Source organism: Phyllobates terribilis, unplaced genomic scaffold (genome assembly GCF_046119375.1).
Source record: "Phyllobates terribilis strain yellow unplaced genomic scaffold, ASM4611937v1 Scaffold_10__3_contigs__length_209671492, whole genome shotgun sequence".
Classification (NCBI taxonomy): Eukaryota; Metazoa; Chordata; class Amphibia; order Anura; family Dendrobatidae; genus Phyllobates; species Phyllobates terribilis.
The window spans coordinates 154048539-154056872 of record NW_027362770.1 but is presented as its reverse complement, the minus strand read 5'-3'; the positions used below and the strand labels follow the sequence as shown (position 1 = coordinate 154056872).

Sequence of the window (8334 nt, the reverse complement as noted above, 5' to 3'; positions counted from 1 at the left end):
TGTAAGGAGGAGAGGAGACGAGCCGCAGGCGGTACGTAAGGAGGAGAGGAGACGTGCCGCAGGCGGTATGTAAGAAGGAGAGGAGACGTGCCGCAGGCGGTGCGTAAGGAGGAGAGGAGAGGTGCCGCAGGCGGTGCTTAAGGAGGAGAGGAGACGAGCCGCAGGCGGTACGTAAGGAGGAGACGTGCCGCAGGCGGTATGTAAGGAGGAGAGGATACGTGTCGCAGGCAGTGCATAAGGAGGAGAGGAGACGTGCCGCAGGCGGTGGGTAAGGAGGAGAGGAGACGTGCCGCAGGCGGTATGTAAGGAGGAGAGGAGAGGTGCCGCAGGCGGTGCGTAAGGAGGAGAGGAGACATACAGCAGATCGCATGTAAGAAGGGAAGTACTGCAGACAATGTGTGTCGAGAGTAAATATATATACTGCTGACATTATGTAAGAATAGGAGAGTATCCTATGTGATGTAGTCAGCAGTCTCGGTGTCTTGTATGTGATGTATATGCAGCAATCTTGGAGTCTCCTTTGTGATTCATTCACAGCAGTGTCTCTTATGTGATTTTATTACTGCAGTCTCTGTGTCTCCTATGTGATGTATATACAGCAGTCTTGATGTCTTTGTGATGTGTATATAGCAGTCTCTGAGTCTCCTATGTTATGTACAGTTGTGCTCAAAAGTTTACATACCCCGGCAGAATTTTTCCTTTCTTGGCCTTGTTTCAGAGAATATGAATGATAACAAAAAAAACTTTTTCTCCACGCATGGTTATTGGTTGGGTGAAGCCATTTATTGTCAAACTACTGTGTGTTCGCTTTTTAAATCTTAATGACAACCAAAAACATCCAAATAACCCTGATCAAAAGTTCACATACCCTGGTGATTTTGGCCTGATAACATGCACAGAATTTGACACAAATGGGTTTGAATGGCTACTAAAGGTAACATCCTCACCTGTGACCTGTTTGCTTGTAATCCGTGTGTGTGCATAAAAGCTGAGTGAGTTTCTGGGATCCAGACAGACTCTTGCATCTTTCATCCAGCCACTGACATTTCTGGATTGTGAGTCATGGGGAAAGCAAAAGAATTGTCAATGGATCTACGGGAAAAGGTAGTTGAACTGTATAACACAGGAAAGGGATACAGAAAAATATCCAAGGAATTGATAATGCCAGTCAGCAGTGCTCAAACTGTGATTAACAAATGGAAAATCAGGGGCTCTGTAAAAACCAAACCACGGTCAGGTAGACCAACAAAAATTTTGGCCACAACTGCCAGGAAAATTGTTCAGGATGCAAATAAAAACCTACAAATAACATCAGCTGAAATTCAGGACTCTGAAAACTAGCGGTGTGGCTGTTTCAAGATGCACAATAAGGAGGCTCTTGAAGAAAAATGGGCTGCATGGTTGAGTCGCCAGAAGAAAGCCATTACTGCGCAAATGCCACAAAGTATCTCGCCTACAATACGCCAAACAGCACAGAGACAAGCCTCAAAACTTCTGGTACAAGGTAGTTTGGAGTGATGAGACCAAAATTGAACTTTTTGGCCACAACTGTAAATGTTACATTTGGAGAGAGGTCAACAAGGCCTATGATGAAAGGAACACCATTCCTTCAGCAAAGCACGGAGGTGGATCGGTGATGTTTTGTGGGGGAGGGAGGTGTGAGCTACAAAGGCACAGGAAACTTGGTAAAAGTTGAAGGAAAGATGAATGCAGCACGTTATCAGCAAATACTGGAGGCAAATTTGCCCGGAAGCTGCGCATGGGACGTACTTGGACTTTCCAACATGACAACGATCCAAAACACAAGGCCAAGTCGACCTGTCATTGGCTACAGCAGAACAAAGTGGAAGTTCTGGAGTGGCCATCTCAGTCTCCTGACCTCAATATCATTGAGACACTCTGGGGAGATCATGCTAGACAGCCCAGGAATTTACAGGAACTGGAGGCTTTTTGCCAAAATGAATGGGCAACTTTACCATCTGAGAAAATAAAGAACCTCATCCACAACTACCACAAAAGACTTCAAGATGTCGTTGATGTTAGAGGGGGCAATACACGGTATTAAGAACTGAGGTATGTAAACTTTTGATCAGGGTCATTTGGATGTTTTTGGTTGTCTTTAAGATTTACAAAGAGAAAACACAGTAGTTTGACAATAAATGGCTTCACCCAACCAATAACCATGAGTGGAGAAAAAGTTTTTTTGTTATCATTCATATTCTCTGAAACAAGGCCAAGAAAGGAAAAATTATGCCAGGTTATGTAAACATTTGAGCACAACTGTATATACAGCAGTCTCAGTGTAGCCTATGTGATGTATATACAGCAGTCTCAGTGTCTCCTATGTAATGTATACACAGCTGTCTCAGTGTCTCCTATGTAATGTATATACAGCAGTCTCAGTATCTCCTATGTGATTTATATAGAGTAGTCTCTGTGTCTCCTATGTGATGTATATACAGCAATCTGTCTGTTATGTGATATTTATATATATATATATATATATATGCACAGCAGTCTTGGTATCTCCTATGTGATGTATATACAGCAGTCTGTGTCTCCTATGTGATGTATATACAGCAGTCTCAGTATCTCCTATGTGATTTATATAGAGTAGTCTCTGTCTCCTATGTGATGTATACACAGCAGTCTCAGTATCTCCTATGTGATTATATACAGCAATATGTCTGTTATGTGATATATATATATATACACAGCAGTCTTGGTATCTCCTATGTGATGTATATAGAGCAGTCTCGGTGTCTCCTATGTGATGTGTATACAGCAGTCTGTCTCCTTTGTGATGTATACTGAAGACCTCCCACTGCTTGAGTTCTATAAACGTTATGTGAGCTGTGATGATTTTCCCTCTGTGAGGAGACCTGCATTGATATATGCATCGGTGTTTGGAGTGACTTACTTCTGCGAGTAGTAAATTAAAAACTTACCACAAAGATTTGAATGCGCTCCAGTATCAACATCATCCATACCACCTAACTTCTCAGCCGCACCAAAGAGAAGCAGCTCCAGCCGTCACTTAGGGGGGGAGGTAATTAAATATTTGACCAAATATGTCAGGGTCATTTTTAAGTTGATAATTTGGTATGGCCTCCGAATTATGTTATATCCAAATGGCCCTTTGCAGGACTGGACACAAACAGAAGAGGGCGTCTGTGCAAGAACACTGTGGAACCTTTGCAGTCCATTTGCTTATCATATTGCACAATGTCACTTGCTTGGGCCCCTATGTTAGTGCAAACGTTGAGACAATGATATATTCGCCCCTGGGCCCTTGGCAGAAAAAAGATTCCCCACTCGGCTTTATTATTTCACTAGATGGTGGCCCGATTCTAACGCATCGGGTATTCTAGAATAGGTATGCGGCCGACCGGGCGCAATCAGCAGAGAGGTGTTTACATTTGGCGCCAAAATCGCTGATTGCTCGAGGCCGGCAACCGCGACCAATCAGCAGAGCGGGGTTTAAATTTGGCTCCAAAATCGCTGATTGGTGGCGGCCGGCGGTCGCGACCAATCAGCAGAGCGGGGTTTAAATTTGGCGCCAAAATCGCTGATTGGTCGCGGCTGGCAACCGCGACCAATCAGCAGAGCGGGGTTTAAATTTGGCGCCAATACTGCTGATTGATCTCGGCCCGCGACCAATCAGCAGAGCGGGGTTTACATTTGGCGCCAATAATGCTGATTAGTCGCGGCCGGCATCCGCCACCAATTAGCAGAGCGGGGTTTAAATTTGGCGCCAAAATCGCTGATTGGTCGCGGCCGGCGGCCTCGACCAATCAGCAGAGCGTTGTTTAAATTTGGCGCCAATCTCGCTGATTGGTCGGGGCTGGCGTCCACGACCAATCATCACAGTAGTGTTTAAATGTGGCGGCAAGATCGGTGATTGGTCGTGGCCGCTATTTAAATGTGGTGCCCAAATCGGTGATTGGTCGCGGGCAGTGGCCGCGACCAATCAGCAGAGCGGTGTTTAACTTTAGCGCCAAGATCACTGATTGGTCGCGTGCGGAGAGCGCGACCAATCAGCGAATTGTATTGGTGAGGACCGGGGAGCGGAATCGTATTAGTGAGGACCGGGGAGCGCCGCTGCCTGTATGGCTACTTCCGCTGCGAGAACCCGGGACATGAGCGACTGCTCGCAGCAGAAGTATCCCGACCCGCAGCGCCGCTCCCCGGTCCTCCCTTGACACCCTAGCCGCTGATGTCCCCACAGTAGCCGCATGGTGTTACTAAGGTCCGGACATTTGTGTTAAAAATCGCTGATTGGTCGCTGGCGCTGCCCGCGACCAATCACCGATTTGGGCGCCAAATTTAAATATTGGCCGCGACCAATCACCGATCTTGGCTCCACATTTAAACACCGCTGTGCTGATTGGTCGCCGACGCTGGGCGCGACCAATCATCGATTTTGGCGCCACATTTAAATAGCGTCCGCGACCAATCAGTACAGCGGTGTTTAAATGTGGAGCCAAGATCGGTGATTGGTCGCGGTCGATATTTAAATTTGGCGCCCAAATCGGTGATTGGTCGCGGGCAGCGTCCCCGACCAATCAGCACAGTCACAGTAGTGTTTAACTTTTGCGGCAAGATCAGTGATTGGTCGCGGGCCAAGACCGCGACCAATCACCGATTTGTGCGGCACATTTAAATAGCAGCCGCGACCAATTGGATGTCAGCGCCGCTCCCCGGTCCTCCCTTCACACCCTAGCCGCATGGATGTCAGCGGCGCTCCCCGGTCCTCCCTTTACACCCTAGCCGCATGGATGTCAGCGCCGCTCCCCAGTCCTCCCTTCACACCCTAGCCGCTGATGTCCCCACAGTATCCGCATGGTGTTACAAAGGTCCGGACATTTGTGTTAAAAATCGCTGATTGGTCGCCGACGCTGGGCGCGACCAATCACCGATTTTGGCGCCACATTTAAATAGCGTCGGCGACCAATCAGCGATTTTTAACACAAATGTCCGGACCTTTGTAACACCATGCGGATACTGTGGGGACATCAGCGGCTAGGGTGTGGAGGGAGGACCGGGGAGCGGCGCTGCGGGTCGGGATACTTCTGCTCCGAGCAGTCGCTCATGTCCCGGGTTCTCGCAGCGGAAGTATCCGCACAGGCAGCGCCGCTGACATCCATGCGACTAGGGTGTGAAGGGAGGACCGGGGAGCGGCGCTGACATCCAATTGGTCGTGACCGCTATTTAAATGTGCCGCACAAATCAGTGATTGGTCGCGGTCTTGGCCCGCGACCAATCACTGATCTTGGCTCCACATTTAAACACCGCTGTGCTGATTGGTCGCGGACGCTATTTAAATGTGGCGCCAAAATCGGTGATTAGTCGCGCCCAGCGTCGGCGACCAATCAGCACAGCGGTGTTTAAATGTGGAGCCAAGATCAGTGATTGGTCGCGGCCGATATTTAAATTTGGCGCCCAAATCGGTGATTGGTCGCGGGCAGCGTCCGCGACCAATCAGCATAGTAGTGTTTAACTTTTGCGGCAAGATCAGTGATTGGTCGCGGTCTTCGGACCCGACCAATCATCGAATCGTCTTGGTGAGGACCGGGGAGCGGCGCTGCCTGTGCGGGTACTTCCGCAGCGAGAACCCGGAACATGAGCGGGCGCTCGCAGCAGAAGTATCCCGACCCGCAGCGCCGCTCCCCGGTCCTCCCTTCCGCATGGAGGTCAGCGACGCCGGCGGTCGGGTTCCTTCCGCTGCTACCGGCCGGGAGATGAGCCCCGAGCGCCGCTCATCTCCCGGCTGCATCGTTGCTGAGCTCCGTCCCGCAGATGAGCCGCTAACGGCCGCCATCTTTTTTCAGAAATCCCGCGGCGCTGATTGGCCGCTGCCGGACCAATGAGCGACGCGGGATTTCCTGGACAGACAGACAGACAGACAGACGGGATAAGACAATTATATATATAGATGCTTCTCTTACTAAGACACTAAAATGTATCAGATTATGTAGTTTTTATTTGTTTTTTTTTATGACCATCCAATAAGAATATTTCATAAACTGGATACTAGAAGGATGTACAGTGGGGAAAATAAGTATTTGATACACTGCCGATTTTGCAAGTTTTACCACCTACAAAGAATGGAGAGGTCTGTAATTTTTATCGCAGGTCCACTTCACCTGTGAGAGACAGAATGTAAAAAAAAAAAACAGAAAATCACATTGTAGGATTTTTACATAATTAATTTGCATTTTATTGCATGAAATAAGTATTTGATACAATAGAAAAACAGAAGTTAATATTTGGTCCAGAAACCTTTGCTTGCAATTACAGAGGTCAGACGTTTCCTGTAGTTCTTAACCAGGTTTGCACGCACTGCGGCAGGGATTTTGGCCCTCTTCTACATACAGATCTTTCAGGTTTCGGAGCTGTCACTGGGCAACATTGCTTTTCAGCTCCCTCCAAAGATTTTCTATTGGGTTCAGGTCTGCAGACTGGCTAGGCCACTCCAGGACCTTGTAATACTTCTAACAGAGCCACTCCTTAGTGGCTCTGTCTGTGTGTTTTGGGTCATTGTCACGCTGGAAGACCCAGCCACGACCCATCTTCAATGCTCTTAGGCTATGTGCCCACGATGCAGAAATGCTCCGGATTTTTCCTGAGCGTTTCTGCATCTCCCTGGCAGAAAAAAACGCATGCGGATTGTACATGCGGATTGTACATGCGGATTGTACATGCGTTTTTCCTGCCAGGGATATGCGGATGTGAAGTGTTCTGCGGGTTGACAAGCGATTTTAGCATCACTTGGAAAGTGCTTGTCAACTTGGTAACACTATATAAATCCATGCAAACGGCATATATAGTGTGACCGTAAAAGAATGGTAAAAAATAAATCTATACTTACCTTCTGATGGCCCCCGGAGTCTTTATTCTATGCGTCTCGGCTTGCCTGCAGCTCGCGGTACACTGAAGGACCTGCCGTCACATGACTAAATGACGTCAGCGCAGGTCCTTCAGTCCACCATGATCTGCTGGCAAGCAGAGACAAGGACACCGGGGGCCATCAGAAGGTAAATATAATATTTATTTTTTATTTTATTCTTTTTTTTACAGGTTCTATGGTAACCGGGTTCGGAGGAGAGTCTCCTGTCCTCCACACCCGGGCACCATCCGCACATTGAAACGCATGGATTCTGCATGTGATTATCTAGTGATGCGGATTCCATGTGTTCCAATGCAAGTCAATGGCGGCGAAAACGCAGCGCTTCCGCAAAATAATTGGTAGTGCTGCGTTTTTTTCCGCAATGATAACCCGTAGCGGAAATTTCTGCAACATGTGCACAGCACATGAGGATTATCATTGGGGAACATGGTTGGCCTTCTACCATGCGTTTTCTAAGCATTTCTGCAGCGTTTTTGCCGCTGCGGAAACGCTTAAAAAACGCATCTTGGGCCCACAGCCTTACTGTGGGAAGGAAATTGTTGGGTAAAATCTCGTGATACATGACTCCATCCATCCTCCCTTTTGCATAATAGCACTCCCAAAGTATGATGTTTCCCCCGCCATGCTTCACGGTTGGCTTGGTGTTCTTGGGGTACTCATCCTTCTTCCTCCAAACACGGCAAGTGGAGTTGATACCAAAAAGTTCTATTTTGGTCTCATCTGACCACATGACCTTCTCCTCTGGATCATCTAGATGGTCATTGGCGAATTTCAAACATGTGGACATGGGCTTGTGTGAGCAGGGGGACCTGGCAGGATTTTAATCCGTGTGTTACTAACGATAATGTTTGAGACTGTGGTCCCAGCTCTCTTCAGGTTATTGACCAGGTCTTCCTGTGTTGTTCTGGGCTGATTCCTGACCTTTCTCAGAATTATCCTTACCCCACGAGGCGAGACCCTGCATGGAGCCCCAGACCGAGGAAGATCAACAGTCATCTTGTTTCATCCATTTTCTAATAATTGTGCCAACAGTTGTCTTCTCACCAAGCTGCTTGCCTATTGTCCTGTGGTCCATCCCTGCCTTGTGCAGGTCTACAATTTTGACCCTGGTGTCCTTAGACAGCTCTTTGGTCTTGGCCATGGTGGAGAGGTTGGAGTGTGATTGATTGTGTGGACAGGTGTCTTTTATACAGGTAACGAGTTCACACAGGTGGATTTAATACAGGTAATGAGTGCAGAGTAGGAGGGCTTCTTAAAGAAAAGTTAACAGGTCTGTGTGAGACAGAATTCTTGCTGGTTGGTAGCTGATCAAATACTTATTTCATGCAATAAAATGCAAATTAATTATGTAAAAATCATACTATGTGATTTTCTGGATTTTTATTAGATTCTGTCTCTCACAGGTGAAGTGGACCTACGATAAA

At 47.7% G+C, this 8334-nt stretch overlaps 1 protein-coding gene across 2 annotated transcripts in view; it reads left to right on the top strand.

The window, feature by feature from the left end:
* LOC141164563 (uncharacterized) overlaps positions 1-8334 on the top strand; it is a 42770-nt gene that overhangs the window by 1397 nt on the left and 33039 nt on the right. The window lies entirely within an intron of this gene.